Here is a 21,666-nt window from a genome sequence, read left to right as displayed (position 1 = left end):
CCGTCAATTCTTGCTCAGCAAAAAAGTGCCAATTTGGGGAGGGCGTTTGAACTTTAAGAATCCGGCTTTGGCGTGCAAGAAATTATCAGGTCCTGTTTGAAGTATCAAACCAACATCAGCCTTAATAAAAGTGGCACAACTTCCTGAAGCATTTCACACACGCTGTCTGATATTGTTTAAGCAGGCTTAGATTTGGTTGTATATATGTAACAAAAAGAAACTAACTGAAATAGCACTTCATGTGCCTAAGAGGCAGGAAAGCCCTGCTTTTCTAGTAGCACCTAAATACTGACCAGCCTTGGGAAGTTTGGCCACGACATGTTTGTGTGGGAGGAGATATGAGATTAAATACTGAAGGATATACATGATGGCTTCCTGATGCGGGCGTCCTCCTGATTCAGGAGGGGGCCACACTGAAAAGGGATAGGTGAGGAGATGCTGCTTTTGTCATTGAAACCTATTTTCAGGCTGCTGTTTTTCCTTAAATTATATTTTGATTAATCAAAAGTGATATTTCCAGAGGGGTGGGTGCATTTAATTGTTTTTGCTCAGTCCTATGTTTTAAGAACTTCAAAACTATTTCATAGGTGGATTTCATCTTTCTCAGATTACAAAGTCTCCGCAGACATATTTAAACAAACCTGTAATTATTTCTCAATTCTTAAGCCAACAGACACAGAGACTTTCAATTAAATGCTTTTGGCTTACAGAAGTAAATTTCCTAGGAAGTTTTTCTGAGATCTGTGATTTTGTTTTCCTCTTGAATTCATCAGATTGGCTTCATCTGAGCTACAACTTGAACTCTTGCAATTGAGACATGGAGAAAGGTGAAAGGTTTAACAAGGAGACAGACTTAATGTGGTGCCCTTACGAGTTGAATGCCTTTCACTTGAAGGCGCTCTCTGCTGTTCATTTTTATCCAGTGCTGAGCAATTTTGGGTCCAACCTGCCACAGTAGAAATGTTCTGTCGTTTAGAGCATGGATCTGACCCTTACCATAGATGAAGGTTGAGACCTTTTTTTAAAATTGCCAAGTGCCAATTTCTAGTAGCAGATCAGCCTCTCCTAGTACATTTTGATAGTTGTAGTGCTGATTTCAAATAGAAGTTGTGACTATGAAAAGCAGAATACACTGGGTTTTAAGATCAAAGACCATGATTAACCAGGAGGATTCCTCCACAAAGTAGGTCATCTGGCAACTCTACTTTTACCATATTGCCCCTTCCTTTCATCTCAAAAACAAATCACTCTTATCTTCACTTTTCTTTATCTGCTCAGTACAAAGTCTAGTTTACATCTTAGGTTATTTCCTGGTTTCATAGGGTGTATTTACCTGCTGATCCACATGCCAGGTTTTTACAAGGCTTTTGTGCATGACTATTACACTTTTGCTCTCCTGTTTTCCTCCCACCACCACTTTTTCATGTGTCCAATTAAGGGAATGGACAGATGTTACATAGCAACATACTATACGAGAGCAGCAAAAGACACAAATGGCCCATTCAGTCTGGCCAGCATGATTTCTAAGAATTGCATCTGTTGTTTTCTGCAGGTCACCACATTGTTTTATACAATCATAGGGATCTAATGTGTTTATCCCATGCCTTCTTGAATTCTGATAATGTTTTTTCTCCACTACCTCCACTGGGAGAGCATACCTTCCAGGTATCCATTACTCTTTCTGTGAAAAAGTATTTGCTGACATTGGTCCTGAGTCTACCCTTTGAAGCTTCTCCCTAGTTCTAGAACTTTTCATTGAAAAAAGTTTGCCTGTTGTGCATTACTAATATCTTGCAGGTTTTTAAAAATCTGCCCAATATCCCCCCTGTCTCTGATTTCCTCTAGGATATAAGATTTAGATCCTCCAGTCTCATCTCATAAGCCTTCTGATGCAGATCCCATACCATTTTAGTTGCTTTTTTTTCTGGACTGCCTCTACTCTCTGTTGATCGATTCTGAGTAGTCTAAGAGTAATTATTTTTTAAATTAAAAAATGAATGTCTGTAAAACAAAACAACAATGCTAAAACTAAACCTAGTTTCCTTCTGTTCATTTTCTTTGTTTTATGTGCTGAAGATGGTCTCCAAGAAAATTTAGAAAATTAAAATTGATTCCCTTTGAATTCCTTGCAGATAAAATGAAGGAAAATGATTATTTTCATATTGCAGCAGAAAAGAGTGATTTTGAAATGAGTCCAAGTAAATTGTTATCTTCTAGCTATTACATGTGGGTGCCTTCACCCAGTGGCACCAAACAGACTTGTCTTTACAAAAAAATCCAGCATAACAAAGTGTGGCCTTCTCTTTCACCATGTTCAGTCAGAAGAAGAAAGCAACTACGGTGAGCATTGTCAAAAGTTGTATCTGTGGGAAGATTATGTCCCTCACCAATGGCCACAAATTCTGTTATCGTGTTATCGATGCCTCAGCCTGGAACATGACCAGAAGAACTGCTATGCCTGTAGATAGATGTCCTCAAGCTCGTATGTTGCATCGAGGAACTGCGTAAAATATCTCCAGAGTTGCAGTAGGTCTTCATATCACAGTGCAGCCTCATTCGCTGGGAAAGGAGTTGCAGGAGCTCTTCAAAAACTCCCCCATCCACTCAGTCCAAAGTCACAGGTTGAGTTCCACCAGTCACCCTGCATCAAAAACAAAGCAACATCAGTTGTTGGAGCCATTTCAGCCTGCACTGGAGAAGCATAAACATTCTAAGCATGGTGCATCAGCACTGGCACCATTGACAGGACCCTTGTCAGCTTCAACAGCATTGGCGATGCACAGTGCATCAGCTCACCCGATGCAACTTCCATTGATGCATGGTGCTCCAATGCACTCAACACGTGATACTCCGATGCAATGCACTCTAATCCTGCAGCCTCTATACATGATCCTATGATACATGGGGCAAGGATACATCGCCGGCCCCACCCTTTGGAACTCCCTCCCCACCGAGCTCCGACTAGAACCTTCACTTAATCATTTCAAAAAAGGAATCAAGACCTGGTTATTTAAACAGGCCTATCCCAACGCCTCTCAACCCTAGCATTTGACTTCTCCTCAACACTCATTATTTCCCTCTCCCTAGTACAGTGTCCCCCCGCCCCCCTACACACCCTCCCTCCCTCCCCACCCCATCCATTTTATGGCTTCCTGATATTCAGTCACCCACCTCTCCTTCCCATCGCCACCCCCTGCCCCCTTGTACAGTTCCTACCCCACCCCGCCTCCCCTATGCGCTTCATCCCCCACCCCCGCGCTACCCCCCACTTTGTCGTCTCTTGTATATAATTAATTTATGTCCAACCTGGTTAACCACATGTAATCTCATTTAATAACTGTGGCGCCCGTTGGCTCTACAGTAAAGTTGTCACCTTTTAACTTCCTATCCTTCCTCCATCTATCATTGTAATTTCCTTTCTCAGTTGTCTGTAAACCGACATGATGTTTTTTGTTTTTTTTTTACGAATGCCGGTATATAAAAGTTATAAATAAATAAATAAATAAATAAATAAAGGACTCATGGCACAGCTCCAATGCAGTATCATCAACCTGCACCAGATTCTTCTACACATGTCTCTAAAGACCTGTTGAAGCATACCATGACCTCTAAAGTGTCCAGATACCTTCTTTCCTAGGCCCCATGTGCATGAAGGTGAAAAAGCTTTACATACTTTGGACTGCAAAAGAGCCTTAGCGAATTACAAGAAATGAACTCAACCATTCACAATGGATATGCATGATATATGTTTGCATGTTCATTGTGGATATCCTGAAAATTAGACCTGTTTGCGGCATTCCAGGACCAGAGTTGCCTACCCTTGCTTTATTCTGTATGTGACTTTATAATTAAAACATCTTAAAGATGTTGATATATTTGTGCTTTACTATGACTTGCACACTTTCAGGCTGTGTTTAAAGGTGCCTGCTATAGGCTTCTATATATTATTCAAGATGTATTGTCTAGGGACAATGATTGGTCCTGTATGCATTTGAAAGAAAATAATGTATTTTTGGCTGGCAAATGACATCACTGGCTGATTGTCCTATCCCATTCTGATTGTCTGATGAAATCTCTTTAGAGTTAGTCAGTATTGAAGTAAGGGTGGCTTTGAGTCCCGAAAATGCAGCCCTTTGACCTTTAGTAATCAGAATGGAGCTATGGTTGGGAAAATTCTTAGCGCAGAAATAGTCTCTGCCATAGCCTATCATCCTCCCAGCTTTTGGTCATTGACTGATGAAAGTGCTTTGTTAGTTGGAGTGGGCTTTTGGCCTTAGGGGTCACGAGAAGGGAAATAAACCTCTCTTTTAAACTGACTGAGCTAATTGGTCATGGTTGTGATGAAAAGCATTCAACCAAATGGTTATTTAGTTGGTATGAGTACTGCCCTTCACCTCATGCAGAGTTGGAGAGCAAACCTGTGAGAATAATTGGGTTCTTCTCAGACCAGACTAAAGTTCTAGCAAACTATTTACCAGTGTTCACCTTTTAACCCTTCAGTTGCTTAAGCTTGATGGGGAAGGAGAAAAGTGAGCCAAGGATATGCTTATAGTGTATATACTGCTAATGCCAGGTGATTGGATTTATTGTTGGTGTTATAGAATTACCCACAGTGAGTGTGTGTGTGGGGGGATGAAGCAGATCTGTTCTATAATACACATTAAAGTAGATGTGGCTCTTTATCTATACAGAAACATCTTTCTCTGTATATTGCCTCCACTGCTTTAGAAAAGAAAAGCGACATATGGAGTATATTGAAAGAAATGTTTAATTTAAAGGGGGGAAAATACATTTTTGTTTTGCTTTTGTAGTGCAAAAGGTGTCTATAACATGAGAAAAGCAGTTCTTCAGATTTGCAATATATCTTGCAGACAATATTAACTAAAAAGCAAACCAAACAAAAATCCCTATCAGAAAGATTTCATCTTAAGCAGCCCCATAGCTGAAAACATTTTGAGTGAGAGGATTCGAGAAATGATCTGGTAGCAGCTTGTTCTTCTCCTGACTTCCAAAAGTGTTCGGTACCCACAGAGAACTTGTAAAGCAGAAGCTGTAAAGATTAGAGATAGTGATACAGGGCCAGTTCTGGCCATCTTCCCTTTAAAGAGTCATTTCAAATTGTAAAAGCCACAATTGTAGTGCTTTTTTAAAATTTTACTTAAAGGTAGTCCTTACATTTTAGCTTTCTCTAGCTGGGAGGCCATTTAAAATAATAAAAGCATGGAGAGGAACAATATTAAAAGACCATGACAAACTGATGCTTGATAAGTGCTGTGTTGGTCTTTAATTGTACTTAGTACCTGCCCACTGGCCCACCTGACTACTTTGTAGGGTTTTATGTTCTTGGCTTGCTTTGGCAGAAAGAGGCTAAGCACCAGCAGAAGCAAGAAAGAGACTCCTTACACAGTGCAACACTAATAGCGCTGCTTCTAATTTCTTTAGGGAGGTTACATTGATTCCTTATCTTGAATCTACTAATATCCATCATATGCTTTGTTTAACTTTCAAAATATTTTTTTACTATAATCCTGGCCTATTTGCAAGAGATCTAAAGAAGTTAATTTATGAGAAATCCCCACCCTTTGCTTTTTCCTGTTAATGGCTAAAGAGAGCTAAAAATGCAGAAGTGATACTAGACACGATAGTCTCCTACATCAGCTATGTCTGTGTACAAATGTTTTGTATGCATAAAAGCACTTTTATCTGAAATAAAATCTGTAGACAATAGCAAGGTGATGCATATAGGGAAAAGTAATCCATGCTGTAGTTACATGGTTAGGTTCCATATTAGGAGCTACCACCCAGGAAAAAGATCTAGGCATCATAGTGAATAATACATTGAAATCATCGCCTCAGTATGCTGCGGGACTCAAAAAAGCTAAAAGAATGTTAGGAATTATTAGGAAGGGAATGGTGAATAAAATTGAAAATGTCATAATGCCTCTGTATTACTCCATGGTGAGACTGCATCTTGAATACTGTGTACAATTCTGGTCGCCACATCTCAAAAAAGATATAATTGCACTGGAGAAAGTAGAGAGAAGGGCAACCAAAATGATAAAGGGGATGGAACAGCTCCCCTATGAGGAAAGGCTGAAGAGGTTAGGGCTTGGAGAAGAGATGGCTGAGGTGTGATATGATAGAGGTCTATAAAATCATGAGAGGTCAAGAACAGGTAAATGTGGATTGATTGTTTATTCTTTTGGATAATAGAAGGACTAGGGGGCACTCCATGAAGTTAGCATGTATCACATTTAAGACTAATCGGAGAAAATTCTTTTTCACTCAACGCACAATTAAACTCTGGAATTTGTTGCCAGAGGATGTGGTTAGTGCAATTAGTGTAGCTGGGTTTAAAAAAGATTTGGATAAGTTCCTGGAGGAGAAGTCAATTATCTGCTATTAATCAAGTTGTCGTAGAGAATAGCCACTGCTATTACTGGCAACGGTAACATGGGATAGACTTAGTGTTTGGGTACTTGCCAGGTTCTTATGGCCTGGATTGGCCACTGTTGGAAACAGGATGCTGGGCTTGATGGACCGATGGGTCTGACCCAGTATGGCAACTTCTTACCTATGTTCTTAGTTTGGTAAGGTATGCATGCGTCATTAGAAAATGGACCAGGCTATGACACCAGAATTAATGTTATTTCCTCTGCAGAAAGTATTGTGGGATCTCTTGATTTGACAGCTCAGCTAAAAGATGGTAACCTTGGCAACGTAGACCCTAATACCTTTCTTGGGCATTGGTTGAGCCCCAACACCACTTCTGCAGCAACTTGAGCTTCTTGCAGATCTCCCTAGCACTTGACCCAGGCTCAGTTTTGCTTAGCTTTTCAGAAGGTGGAATGGCTGCAGGTCATTGAAAACCAATCAAGAGGATAAGTACCATTCGCACTGTTGAGGATAAATATTAAGTCTGCTCAAAGGGGGAGAGCAAGGGTAAAATGTGTAGAGAATGTTCTTACCTATTTCTCAGATAAATTAAGGTGGCCTTCTGGATGTATTTACTTTTATGCTTAGTCTTTACTCTTCTTTCAGCATTTACTATACAAATAATTTAGGGCCGGATTTATTAAGACCTTTTTCCCATTCTGTGTCAGTGGAACAATATGCTCACACCTGTAGAAATTTCAACAGAGTGTATGTCAGATTGGAAGTGCTGAGCACTCTCTCTCCCCAAGCCAACCCCAGCACTGGTATTATTAGAATTTAAAACCATAGAACATGATGGCAGATATAGACTGTATGGCTCATCCAGTCTGCCTGGCCACATCTTCCACTCACTTTATAGTTCCTTCCTCTCCCTTGGAGATTCCCTGTGCATTTCCCATGCTCTCTTCAGTTCCATTACTGTCCTTCTTTCCACTACCTCCACTGGGAGGCTGTTCCATGCATCCACCGCTTTTTCTGCAAATAATTTTCCTTAGATCAGTGGTCCCCCAACCCTGTACTGGGGGCCCACCAGCCAGTCGGGTTTTCAGGATGTCCATAATGAATATGCATGAGAGAAAATTTGCATGTTAAGGAAGTAATGCATGCCATTTTCCCCTCATGCATATTCATTGTGGATATCCTGAAAACCCGACTGGCTGGTGGGCCCCCAGGACAGGGTTGGGAACCACTGCCTTAGATTACACCTCAGTCTGCCCTCTTTCACTTTTATCTGATGATTGCTTATTCCAGAGTCTCCTTTATTTATGTATTTTAGATATTTGTATTCCTTTGAAAGACCTGCCTGTTGTGCATTTATTCCTTGGAGTATTTAAATGTCACTATCATACGTGTTTAGATCTTTAAGTCTGTCCCCATATGCTTTAGACCAAAGACCATTGACCATTTTAGTTGCCATCCTTTGCATTGACTCTGTTCAGTTTAAATCCTTTTGAAAGTGTGGTCTCCACAATGTGCACAATGCTCCAAATGAGGCTTCACCATAGACTTATACAAAGACAATACCCACCTCTACTTTCACGCTGGCTATTTCTCTCCCTATGCAGCAAGTATCTTTCTAGCTTTTGTTGTTTCCTTATCTACTTGTTATAGTATTTGTACCAATTCTCAGTGTGAGCCATTGTATTTAATCCTTGTGCATACCCATAGTGCTGGTGTCATTTGGAGACCTCCAAACCCCTTTATATGTTCAGAGTTCTTATTATATCTGTGTGACGATGCAGGATTCTAATAATCTCACAAGTACTTGCTGTGTTTGCATTGTTGTATACCTTGTGATTGTCTCTCTTTTTTTGGATTCACTGCGCTTTTCCTAACCCATTCAGATTCTTATTAGAGGGATACTTGGCTAACTCAGACAAAGTCAAAATTGACCCAGTTCTTTTTCTGTTTAAAATGCTAGGCATACCTTTGCTAATTATAAACCACTCTGGACTGGACTAATATGGAGAAGGACAGTATATTGACCTTAGCATGTCTCCCTCCACTTCAGTTACAGTAGCATTATTTAAAGCGGCAGTGTCATTTTTGCTTGAAGGTTGCAGGGCTGTGCCGTTCAGCCCAAAAATGGCTAGGTCTTGGGTAGCCATGAGTCATGTGACTGACTGCAAGCTGCCCTTAGCCCCCTGCCCATGTCTTCCATGCAAGGATTTTTTGGATCCACAGAAATCTGTGTGCTTCCCAACTGCTGGTTACATTGCAGCAGTTCCAGCAATAATGAATGTGCTGGCAGCTACAGTCCAGGAATTCCAGCAATGCAATAAGCACGGAGCTGGACTGGCTTTGCCAGGGCCACCAGATACTTCTCTCAGTCCACTTGCCTCCTTAGAGAGTGTTAGTTGCAGGTAAATGTCTTCCCTCCAAGGTTTCTGCTGTTAGTGTTTCCCTTGAATGTGTTTTGTTTATAACACTTTGGGTAGTAAAACTATCTCTGTAATCAGGACTGTGGGGCACCAGCCATTGAGAGGGGGTTTTTTTCCCTGGTGCTGCACATGCCCATGCCAAGTGTTTTTTGTGCTCGTATTTCCTTTTTTCACAGTTTTTTGGGTGAATATTTGTTTCTAAAGCAAATGTCCTGGATTTAAATTACTAACCTTTTCCCCAATAGGATAAATGTTTAAGTAGTTAAAGCATTTGAACCTTCTTATGTTTTAATGAGAGCTATATTTCGACTGATCTGTATTAGAAAAAGAACTTGTAGTAAAAGCAAATTAACATCTCTTTTCTATGTACATGAAGTTAAAATGTTTGTCCTTTCTTCTCTCCTTCGAAAAGGTAGGGTTCAAAAAATGGTTCATTCACTGGAGTAGGATGCTTGACCCTGAACAAGAGGCTGGCTCACTGTCACCTTGATTCATTAGGCATTTAGGGCAGATGTTAATTCTTCTTTGGATTCTTCACTATAATATTTGGTAGGGAAGAGAAGGGGGGGGGGACTTCATTGATTAATTAAAATCAGCTGGAGTTTGGATGGATCCCTTTGTTTTTGAATGAACTGTAATTCCTCTTTTCTATGGTGGGCTGAAAAGCATTCCTTCAGGTTTCAGCTCACTGTTCTGTATTAGTGATTTTAACTTAATAGAAAATATATTTTTAAAACAAGCTTGCAGCATGCCCAGGAACCCCCTTTTCAATAATATGTATTATTTTATACAAGTTTGGAACAGATTTGAAACAACAAGCTTAGTACTTTCATGCGAACTCTCCAGAGAGTCTAGATTAAATGTCTTGTGGATGAACTTAAAACCACATCTGTGCATATGTCCATATCATTTAGAGAATCCTAAATCCATATGATAAGTACGTATGTTTATTTACAACAGTATAATGTTACAGTACACTAAACATTACAGTGTACTAAAATAGGGATGATCTGAAAATCAAACTGGTTTTGTAGTCCTTGAGGGCTAGAGTTGCTCACCCCTGAATCATGGAATTTGATGATGGTCTACTGATGAGCCCTAGCCTAAATGACATGATAAAAAATCTCTGAAACCAGGCCCAGCTGTCTGCAATGTTTTGAAATGGGGAATATACTGTGAGGAAACAATTTAAAGAAAGAAAGAAAAAAAAGGTGAAAGAATCCATCTGGAACTGAGAGGGGAGGGGCAGTGTGTGATCCTTGATTGGGAGACCCGCCCCCTCTGATATCACTGAGGACTGTGACGGACGTTAAACGGCGCCAGAACACCAGGCGTCGCGCGCTGAAGGGGCGCAACAAAGGGGCACTCCCCTTTGTGCACTCCTTCGTGCATCCCGTAGTGTTAGCCATTCCCCATGTTCTTTTATATCCCTTGTTAACAATCCCCATATTTAAATGTTTAATGTATTTGACAAAGGTAACGCATAAGTTCCTGCAAATTTTGTTTAAATGTAAACCGATGTGATATGTAAAATCGAACACCGGTATATAAAAGTAAATAAATAAAAAAAAAATAAAAAATAAAAAAAATAAAATTCATCCAGGACTAGAACCAGCAACCTTCTGATCGAAAAGCAGCAACAATATTGAATAGCCAAAATGCACTCCCTTGGCTGATGGATGGAGTGCTCATCTCTAGGCCAGAAGGCTGCTGGATCCAGTCCTGGTTGAGAGGTTTCATTGAAGTAGTAGTTCTCAGGTTTGTTCAGTGGGGAGTAATTTTATTAGGAGATGTTCTGGATCATCTGTGCTTCTGAGGAAAGCTTGTGTGATGATATATATATATATATTTTTAAGTAATTGAGTTGATTGTCAAAGGAAAGGTTAAAGAACTTGTTTTCCCACTGGTGGTATTGCTTCTTAACTATGTCAGTGTTAAAACCTGTTTGGTCAGTTAGCGGACCATGATACACCATCTGCAGGGGTTTGTTCATCTAGTAGTGTTGCAGTTTGCAGGATTTACAGACATGTTAAAAAAAAAAAAAATTGGTCCAAGGCTGTCTGTCCTGTCTGAGGTTATGATAATCTCTCATGTTTCCTCAATATATCAATTACTGATGAGTGTACAGCTGTTATTGTAAACAATTAGATCTCATGAGTATTCTTTTTGGGTATCCAGTAAAACAGATATATTTGTGATACTCAGGGGTTGGAATCCACCAGTCTTAATAGCCATGTACTCTTTGGCAGCAAGTGGTACTAAGGTGTGACTATAATAGAAAAATGACTCATTTTAAGGAAATTTTGTCCTTGTAGTAAAGAATTGTAGGTCATAGTTCTCTCTAGCAGCTTGTTTTTCTAAAGAATGTCTCTTAATAAGAGCTTGATGTGGATATGTATAGCCTGTTGAACAGCTCGGAGATTTTTTTTTACATGTTTCAGCTGAATGCCTCGGTCACGCATACCATGTTTGCATTAAACATCTGTGAATTTGGTTGTGTTCCCACGCTTGCTGCTGTACTGTATCATTTCATAAGCCATGTTCTGTACAGGCGTTACACGGTAAGTAGGCAGTAAAACCCACTTCCCTATCTTTGGCATCATCCTTTGAGCTCATTTAGTTGCAAGTTTCACAAAGAACTCTCAGGAAGTCTGTACATAGTTGCAGGTCAGCACTTTCCCATTGCAAGAGGTCTGTGGGTTTACACTAGTACCAGTATTACCTTATCCTAACAGAAAGACCTTCTCTTACGACGAGAAACGAATTAGGAGCAGGATATGTTGACTTTTCTCCAGTTCTTTCCTTACGGGCCGATCCAGTAAAAACGCAGGAGAGCGGACGAACGCCTGCTCTCTCGGCGCGCGCACCGGCAAGTGGATTCAGTATGTAAATTAGGTGGTGCGGTAGAAACGGGCAAAAGGAGGCGCTAGGGACACTAGCGCGTCCCTAGCGCCTCCTTTTGACCCGGAGCGGCGGCTGTCAGCGGGTTTGACAGCCGACGCTCAATTTTGCCGGCGTCTGTTCTCGAGCCCGCTGACAGCCATGGGCTCGGAAACCGGATGCCGGCAGAATTGAGCGTCCGGTTTTCGGCCCGACAGCCACCAGCCCAATTTAAATTTTTTTTTCTTTTTTTTTTTTTTTTACTTTTTACACCCTTCGGGACCTCCGGTGTCAGCAGAAACTAGCGCCTACCTTTGGGTAGGCGCTAATTTCTTAGAGTAAAATGTGCAGCTTGGCTGCACATTTTACTTACTGTATCCCGCGCGCATACCTAATACGGCCATTAACATGCATTTGCTTGTTGAGGGCGCTATTAGGTGCCGCGGGTTGGACGTGCGTTTTCCGCCCCTTACTGAATAAGGGGTAAGGGAAAACGCGTGTCCAAGGGCAGGTTATCAGTGCGCTCCACTGTATCGGCCTATTTGAGAGGTACATCTGTATACACAGTTCAAGTGATCACATGCACGTGAAAGATGGTGTTTAATATGCAAGATGAGGTAGACCAGATTGACAAACTAAAGAGTAATAAATCACCTGGACTGGATGGTATACATGCCAGGGTTCTGAAAGAACTAAAAAATGAAATTTCAGATCTGTTAGTAAAAATTTGTAGCTTATCCGTTGTAACTGAAGACTGGAGGATGGCCAATGTAACTCCAATATTTAAAAAGGGCTCCAGGAGTGATCTGGGAAACTATAGACCAGTGAGCCTGACTTCAGTGCCAGAAAAAATAGTGGAAACTATTCTAAAGACTAAAATCACAGAGCATATAGAAAGACATGATTTAATGGAACACAGCATGGATTTACCTAAGGCAAGTCTTGCCTCACAAACCAGCTACATTTTTTTGAAGGGGTTAATAAACATGTGGATAAAGGTGACCCAGTAGATGTTGGTATATTTGGATTTTAAGAAGGCATTTGACAAAGTCCCTCCTGATAGGCTTCTAAGAAAACAAAAAAGTCATGGGATAGGATGCAATGACCTTTCATGGATTGCACACTGGTTAAAAGACAGGAAACAGAGAATAGGATTAAATGGTCAATTTTCTCAGTGGAAAAAGGTAAACAGTGGAGTGCTTTAGGGATCTGTACTTGCACCAGTGCTTTTCATTATATTTATAATTGATCTGGAAAGGGATTCAGCGAGTGAGATGATCAAATTTGCAGATGACACAAAATTATTCAGAGTAGTTAAATCACAAGCAAATTGTGATAAATTGCAGGAGGACCTGGCGAGACTGGAAGATTGGTCATCCAAATGGCAAATGAAATTTAATGTGGACAAGTGCAAAGTAATGCATATAGGGAAAAATAACCTATGCTGTAAATACACTATGTTAGTTTCCATTAGGGATGTGCATTCATCCTGGTTCGGCCACCCCAAAAAACGAAGCGAGTTTTCCCAAAATTTCTTGAAAATTCGTTTTTCGGGGTTAGTGCGCGCTAACGCCCCCATTAGTGCATACTAACATTTCTATGTTAACGGGGCGTTAGCGTGCACTAACCCCAAAATTTGGGGCGGCTGAAAAAAATCGGCCCGAACCGCGGGAAAACGAAATTTCCTGCGGCGGGCCGATAACGAAGGCCAAGCCAAAAGGTTTGGCCGAATCACATCTCTAGTTTCCATATTAGGAGCTACCACCCAGGAAAAATCTTGGCATCATAGTGGACAATACATTGAAATTGTCAGCTCAGTGTGCTTCGGTGGTCATAAAAGCAAACAGAATGTTAGGAATTATTAGGAAGGGAATGGTGAATAAAACAGAAAATGTCATAATTCCTCTTTCTCAGAGGAGAAGCAGGATGTTAGTTCTCACACATGGGTAACATCATTAGATGGAGCCCGATATGGAAAACTTAAGACAAAGTTTCTAGAAACTTTGACTAGGCACACTGAGCATGCCCAGCATGCGCTCTATCAGGCGTCCATGCGGGATCCCTCTTCAGTCTCTCTTTTTTTTTTTTTTTTCCACGGAGCTGTGAGCCTCGCGGTTTAATTGAGCTCTAAAAACTTTTGGCTTTTTGCCTTGTGGAAAACTTTGATTTGCAGTTTTTCTTGATCTTTTTCCTTCAGTCTGTTGCTGGGTCCCTCTCTGTGCCTCCCCATAGTGCCCCCAGTCAGGATTTTTGGCGTTTGGGTAATTTTCTTTTCATGGTCTGTTCTCTCCATGGTGGTGGTGCCTCGGTGCCCGTCTCCCATCAATGCCTGCTGCCATCATTCCATGTATCTCCCCATTTGTTTCACCCCGCCATGGCCGAGTCTGGTTTTCGCTGATGCCTCCAGTTTCCAAGGAATACACCTGCTGTCCTCAGAATACACCTGTTACAGGTAAGCAACTCTGCTTTATCTCACCATGGTGAGACCACATCTAGATTACTGTGTGCAATTCAGGTTGCCACATCTCAAAAAAGATATAGCACTGGAGAAGGAACAAAGAAGAGTGACCAAAATGACAAATGGGATGGAATGGCTCCCCTGTGAGGAAAGGCTATAGAGGTTAGGGCTGTTCAGCTTGGAGAAGGCTGTGGGGTGGATATGATAGAGGTCTATAAATCTTGAGAGGACTAGAACAGGTAAATGTGAATTGGTTATTTACTCTTTCAGATAATAGAAGAACAAGGGAGCACTCCATGAAGTTACAAGTAGCACATTTAAAAGAAATCAGAAAAAATTATTTTTCACCCAATGCACAATTAAGCTCTAGAATTCATTGCCTGAGGATGTGGTTAGGACAGTTAGTGTAGCTGGGTTTAAAAAATGGATACGTTCCTGGAGGAGAAGTCCATAAACTGCTATTAATCAAGTTGACTTAAGGAATAGCCACTGCTTATTACCAGCATTAGCAGCATGGGATGTATTCAGTGTTTGGGTACTTGCCAGATACTTGTGACTTGGATTGTCCACTATTGGAAATAAGATACTTGGCTTGATGGACTCTTGGTCTGACCCAGTATAGCAACTTCTTACATTCTTATAAGTGTAGGCTAATGTATTTGGGACAAAGATTGTTTCAATGTACTTTAAACAGGGCTTATAGTAACCAAAAAGAAGATCAGCACATCTTAATTGATGTTAAATTGAAGATGGGTGAGCAAGCCCAAGCAACAGAAGACACTGTTGTGTGCATGTTAGTGTGGACTGGACAGTGGAAGCCGAAGTAACGACTAAAGATGACATTTTTCCACTGTATGAGGCTTTTGTTGGCTTACATTTGGAGCAAAGTGTTCAGTTTGGGCACCTGTCCAAAAAAGGGAATCCATATGTTAGAAAAAGTGCAAACAGGTCCATTAAGCTAGTAAAGGAGACTTGCAGGATTTAAAATATTGGCCAAATAGACTCTTTTTTCCATGAAATGCTAGCTGGGGGGTGAAGAGGGTGATGTAATGATACAGTACAACTAATATTAGTAGACCCAATAGGATCTTGGAAGCATGCGTTTTACCCCAAGAGCAGTAAGAAACATTGGGATTCTTTTGCAGATTCGCATATATAATATGCCTTTCTTCCACAGGAAGTTCTACTGTCTCATTCATACAAGAGAGGGATGTAGAAGCTTCCTGACCATGCAGCTGTAGGAAGGTCCTTGGACCACTGCCATGAAAGCTGGGAAGTGTCATTTCTCCCTCTTCATTTTTAGAATTGCTTCCTTCTTTTGAAAAGTGTGGCGGAAATGCAGCATTTTCTAGGCCAGCGCCTGTTTTGACTGTAAGTTGAGCCAGAGGTTGTGGGAACTCATGTTGAGTAAGTGATGAAACCAGGGCTGGCAGCAGGTGCTGAGGTAATGTACGAACATCTGCTCCTGCACAGGAACACAAACAACTTGTCAGTGTGATTACACAAGCAGGGAAAGAAGGAAATCAGCATCATGGGACAACTTTGGTTTTGCCGGGATTTTTTTTCCTCCAGTTATTGCCCAAAAAAAAAATGCAACTTGGATTCCTCTCAAACTGTCTAGCAGAACGTCTGTCAGTGCTGCGAATGGGTGAGACTTTGGTGGAAAACCTTAGTTCTTTCTGCACGGGCGAGTAAATGTGTGAGAGGGCACACCAAATCTCGGGGTGTGCCAGTGAAAGTGGTGTGAAAACAGAGATATCTAGGGATGCTAAAATGCTTTACATTAATGACATGGAAGGATTTTCTGAATATTTGTACTATCTAACTCGTTAATAAGACTTTATTTTATTGATAATTGCTGATGGCGAGCTCTGCGCTCACACTTCATTTCTGAAAAGCTTATCTTCTAAATTATTACCCTGCTGCCTCTAGGTAAACCAAAGCACTTTGGGCTTAAGTGACTTGCCCTTTAGTCACTGGAGATCTTCTCTGTTTATCCCAAAAGGGAATGGGATAAACACAAAAGATCCCCAGTGGCTAAAGGATGGGGATGAAGAAAAGAGGTAATCCTTGCTGATTGGGGTAACCTGCGCGGAGCAGCGATTACCCTTAGAATAAAGTCATTTAAAAAAAAGCTTGCTGGGCAGACTGGATGGACCACTTGGGTCTTTTTCTGCCAACATTTACTATGCTGCTAAGGCTGTTAGTCCCTTCCATTAACCATTGGACCACACATCTTCCTCACCTAAATTAAGTAGTAATGGTTAGCAAAGGTATTGAGGGTTTTTTTGTTTTTATTTTATTTTTTATTTGCAATTTTGGGTGCCATTAACAGATGTAATCTGTTTGAGTTTTTCTGAAGAGCACTTCATTAGCAGACAAGTGATTCTGTTAAAAAGAAAATGAATCAAATGAAAAGGTTCCTTATCTGAGTAACCGTGCCAGATGCAGACCTCACCGAAGACAAAGATTCAGCTTGGTAATAACTTGGAGTCCTGTAGGACCTTCAGCAGAATCATTAATGTTTAGAAGGAGCCAGTCTTGCCAGCAGCAGCTCAGGTGCCCGCTAATCTCTCTCCAGCCCCTATTTTTAGCCTTGGTTGCCTGTTTCAGTATCAAAGGATCTACTGGTAGACATAGTGTACTGATTAGTGCTGGGAATAATTATAGAAAGAAGACCGTTATTGAAGTAGTGTACAAAGGAACAGGGAAACCTGCTCCATCCTGATGATAGCATACATCCTGCCAATATCCAAACCAAAGCCTTCAGCAGCCTGAGAACCTCCTCTGTGTTTCTGCATAGGCCTTGGTTTGCTCTCCATTTCATTGGTTTCTCAGAGCACATGTTGAGGCAGCATGTTTCCCCCCCCCCCCCCCCCCCCAAATGACAGACATAAAGTAATTTCAGTGCAATGCTGCTATATCTTATTCCCCCCCCCCCCCCCCCCCCCCCCAAAAAAAATTCTCTAACATTTTCCTTGCAGGATGCAGATGAATGTGGCCCAAAATGTGCTGTCAATTGACTTTCTTATCTCAAAATCTTTGCCCATCCTCCAGCCCCACCATGGCTTTCCAAACTGCAGGGCATTTCCAAACTTTCTTTTGTTGTTTTCTATCTTTTCAGCCTAGATATCATCCCTGGACAGGAGCAGACTCTTCATGCTGTGCCATGTAAAACATGTTCAGATACTGGAGAGTGGTTCTTGCTCCCTGACATTTACTGGTGGTTACATTTCATTAGAATTTTGTTTGGTCCTTTGTATATGGAAATTGTGCTAAGTTAGCATGCATATAGAGTGGCTGAATTAAGTCTAAAGCTTAAATTAAACAGAATCTGACATCTAGATTGCACTACATAAAGATGGGAAATATATCTAAGGTTTGTCCAAAATTAAGTCCTTTCCTCACTACAACTTTCAGTCTGATACAGTAAAACCCGCGGGAGAGCCGGAGCTCCGAGGCGAGCACCCACTCTCCCGACGCGCACACAGGCCACTCTCCTGCGCGCGCGATTTAGTATGCAGATGAGGGCCCGTGGTAAAAAGAGGCTCTAGGGACACTAGCGCGTCCCTAGAGACTCTTTTTTGACAGGAGTGGCGGCTGTCTGCAGGTTTGACAGCCAACGCTCAATTTTGCCGGCATCGGTTCTCAAGCCCGCTGACAGCCATGGGTTCAGAAAACGGATGCCGACATAATTGAGTGTCCGTCGTGCGGGCCACGGGCCGATTTTAAATTTTTTTTTTAAATTTTGGGGCCTCCGACTTAATATCGCTATGATATTAAGTCGGAGGGTGTACAGAAAAGCATTTTTTTCTGCTTTTCTGTACACCCTCCGACTTAATATCGCTATGATATTAAGTCGGAGGGTGTACAGAAAAGCATTTTTTTCTGCTTTTCTGTACACCCTCCGACTTAATATCGCTATGATATTAAGTCGGAGGGTGTACAGAAAAGCAGTTTTTTCTGCTTTTCTGTATGCTTCCCCGGCGCTGGCAGAAATGAACGCCAGCCTTTGAGCAGGTGTTAATTTTTGAAAGTAAAATGTGCGGCTTAGCTGCACATTTTGCTTTCTGGATTGTGCGGGAATAACTAATAGCGCCCGCAACATGCATTTGCATGTTGCAGGCGCTATTAGTTTTGGGGGGGTTGGCCGTGCGTTTTCGACGCGCTATTACCCCTTACCTTATAAGGGGTAAAGCTAGCGCGTCAAAATCGCGCGGCCAAACCCGGGCTAACAGTGCGCTCCACCGGAGCCGGAGCGCACTGTACTGTATTGGCCCGATAGTGGCTCAGCTTGCCTAGGGCTGAAGCAAGAGGTGAGCTGTACACCAATCCTCAAGGGATACCAGTCAAGCCTTCAAGATAACCCTAATGAATATGCATGTTACAAATTGGTATGCGCATTTCATGTAAATCTAATTCATGCATATGGGATATCCTGAAAACTAGACTGGTTTGTGGCATTCGAGGGCCAGAGTTGGCCAGCCACCTTTATTTTAGTTTTCAGAAGCAGTATGCTAGTTCTCTTCGCATGGGCCTGCGTAGTGCACAGTCTTCTTTTCAGTAAATGTGGTTTCTGAAGTGTTTTCCTGTAGGTCAGAATGAAATTTCAACACAGCAGTGTTATGAAACTAACTAACTTGCTTCATTCAGTGTGATGACGTACCACTGAAACGCAGCCTTTGTTCCAAGCGATGGTCACCGTGGTTTGCTTTTGTAATTGGCCCCTTTAGATTTAGGATATGATGAGCAATGCAGTTCTGCTTGTGTAACCTGCCAGTATACTGTCTCCCAGAGTCAAGGGGGTAGGCTTTGGGGATACCACCACCCTTCTTGTCCTCATGCAATTCCAAAATAACATCATGGGATTCACTCCAATTGAGTCCAACCATCTCATTTTTTTCTTGCACACACATATGTCACAGGAGACAGAGGTTCCTGTTCAGAGGTAGTTGTTGCAGTTCAGTAAAATCCTAGTCCTGCCAGTACATCAATGGATGTTAGTATGTTGCAGTTTGATATTCCACATCAGGCAATGCTGCTCATATCTCTGAGATTTCACTAACCAGTGGACTAATGCAACCCCATGGTACTTGAGTAAGGATGATTTTCCCCATGTCTCAGCAAGAGGAGCCCCAGTAAATCAGTTGGCAGTGCCCTCCCTGGAGCTTACAAATGCTCTGCAGGGTTCAGAGTCCTCTAGGGCTGCATCCTAGAAGGGGAGATCTTGTCTGTTCCAGAGCTTTCTAAAGAGTGACTCATCTAGATCTGGAGTATGTTCAGATAAACCATACAAAACATTAACAAATCCACAAGGGGCCCTTGAGTACCATTTTATTTAGTAACCATGGGTTAAACTTGGGCACATGCCTACCAGTATTTCAGGTTTGCATTCACAATTATATTGTATCCTTCCTTGGGATATAAGGACTGTAATCAGCATTCTCCTCTTTCTTCTTCATGGGGTGATCTAAAAAGGTTGTGCAAAATACCAGAAGGAAGTAAAGATTATATTTTCATATTATTGTTGAGAAATATTTTAGTGCAAAGGAGGATCTAGTAAAATACTGTAGCATGTAACATTTTGCACTCATGTTAAAGCTTTGGGCAGTAAGTGGCATACAGCGCAAAGAGACAGAGAAAGATAAACCATATACCTTAGAGTTTTGAAATGGAGGAGGCTGTGGTGTGCAGAAGGTCACACAGTGAATGGTGGCTGTCCTGGAACGATCACAGCACTCTCCTGCTTTTATAGCTCAGTAATCATTAGGTTACACAGCCAGAGATCTTTTGCAACAGAATAAAAGGACTTCAGATGCGATGTTAACAGAAATGTGATTGAGTGCCTTGAAGTGGAAATACTTTTTCTCCAAAAGTGAATTAGTGATTTTCAAAGTAAATGAGATCTTCAGAATCAATTTGTCTCAGCCTTCTGTGTCCAGTGTGTAGTTGATTTTGTGTACTTCAAGGGGTATTTTTCTCTTCATTTGTCTGAGGTTTGCATTCATCAGAACGATCCATATAGAAAAGACGCAGAGTGTCTGCTGTAAATCATTGTCAAGACTAGAACAGGCTTTTCCTGTGCCAACAATTTTTTCAGGAGGGTTTAGTAGGAGAGCCATTAATGACAGAGCTAGAGGTTTGGAGCAGAATCAAGATGCTTTATTCTGATCAATTGGACTTTGGAGGAAGGACTCAGTATAGCGAAAACAAAATTGATTTCCAGGTGAGGAATGGGTGCTGTTTTGTGCATTGTGCTATAATACGAGCAGAAATGATTTCAGCAGGTTTACTACATTCAGTAGCACTTGTTTTAAGTTCAGAGTCTTTCATCCTTGGTCTGTAGTGTTAATACTTGGAATGCCATATGAGTAATTGGTTTCTGCCATCTGTACCTTTTACAAAAATAAATGAACCCTGGGAAGCCTATATGTTCTTCAATCTTCCCATAAGTTGCTATTCATTTATTTATATATAAACATTTGATATTCTGCCTTTTCCTAAACTGATCACAAGACAGATAATCAAAATTATATTTGAAATACAGTCACAACATTAAACATGAAAGTAGAACATATGTACAGGTGTGGTTAAAGTGATGAGGGAGATTTAAGTACTTAATTTGGTTATTAGAGCAGATATACCAGATAATAAAGAGTCTGTTTTGTGAGTAGGCCAGCAAGAATAAAGGTAGATGCAAGAGTGCAAATGCACAGGTAGAAAGCATAGGATTAGCCCAATGGTGAACAAAGCTGTGGGTTCATGATCAAGAGTTTCTGGCCGTCAAATAGTAGACAGAATCTAGGGAAGGGAAGGTAGCAAGTTTCAGGGCCTAGGGGTAGCGGTCTAATGGTCCATACTTTTGGGGCAGAGTGGCTGAATGCACGAAGTCTTGTGCATATTAATCTGACAGACGTCGGGGCTGGAGAGGATAGGAGAGCCATTTTGTGTTTGTGTGCAACTTGATTTCTTCTCCAAGATGCTCATCTTTTGTTTCAGATGCCACAGAGCACTTTTTGGTTAAGGGCATGTGGTAGAGACTATGGGAATGGTCAGCAAGTTTTTTCTGATTTGGGAACGGACAAGAGGAATCCTAAATTGTAATTGATTCTGAAATTTGTAACTAATTTGACATCACACGTGTAACTCTTAAAGTATCTCGGCCCATTTGTTTTCTTTGCAGTTAGACAACCCATGTGTATCTCCTCCCTTTCCCAGGTGTGTGTTAGGCTGTGAAGGCCTCTGACTTGAATTGCACTCTGAGCTCAGTAGTATCCTTTGCCACAGAATGCCCTGGAGTGTCATTTTGTTTAATTACTGTACATTAGATCTGTCTGCTTTTAATTGCGTCGTCTTGTTGATATAGAATCATATAATAATTAGCTTAGGAAAGCAAACAGTGGTGTTTTATGGAGCATTTATCTTTCATCTGTACAGATGTGCCAGTAGATTACTCGTACATAATGGCCCTTGAAAATGTTTCTTGCTGCATGGGCTTGTACTGTGCATAGA

The 21,666-nt window shown here is 41.3% G+C and overlaps 1 protein-coding gene across 2 annotated transcripts in view; it reads left to right on the top strand.

Annotated features, from left to right (window-relative positions):
• Positions 1–21,666, top strand: part of SSH2 (slingshot protein phosphatase 2) — a 283,085-nt gene that overhangs the window by 181,591 nt on the left and 79,828 nt on the right. The gene's annotated exons all lie outside the window — the stretch shown is intronic.

The sequence above is a fragment of the Rhinatrema bivittatum genome, chromosome 8 (assembly GCF_901001135.1).
Source record: "Rhinatrema bivittatum chromosome 8, aRhiBiv1.1, whole genome shotgun sequence".
Taxonomy (NCBI): Eukaryota; Metazoa; Chordata; class Amphibia; order Gymnophiona; family Rhinatrematidae; genus Rhinatrema; species Rhinatrema bivittatum.
The sequence above is the reverse complement of the archived record's forward strand: the minus strand, read 5'-3'. Positions and strand labels throughout refer to the sequence as shown.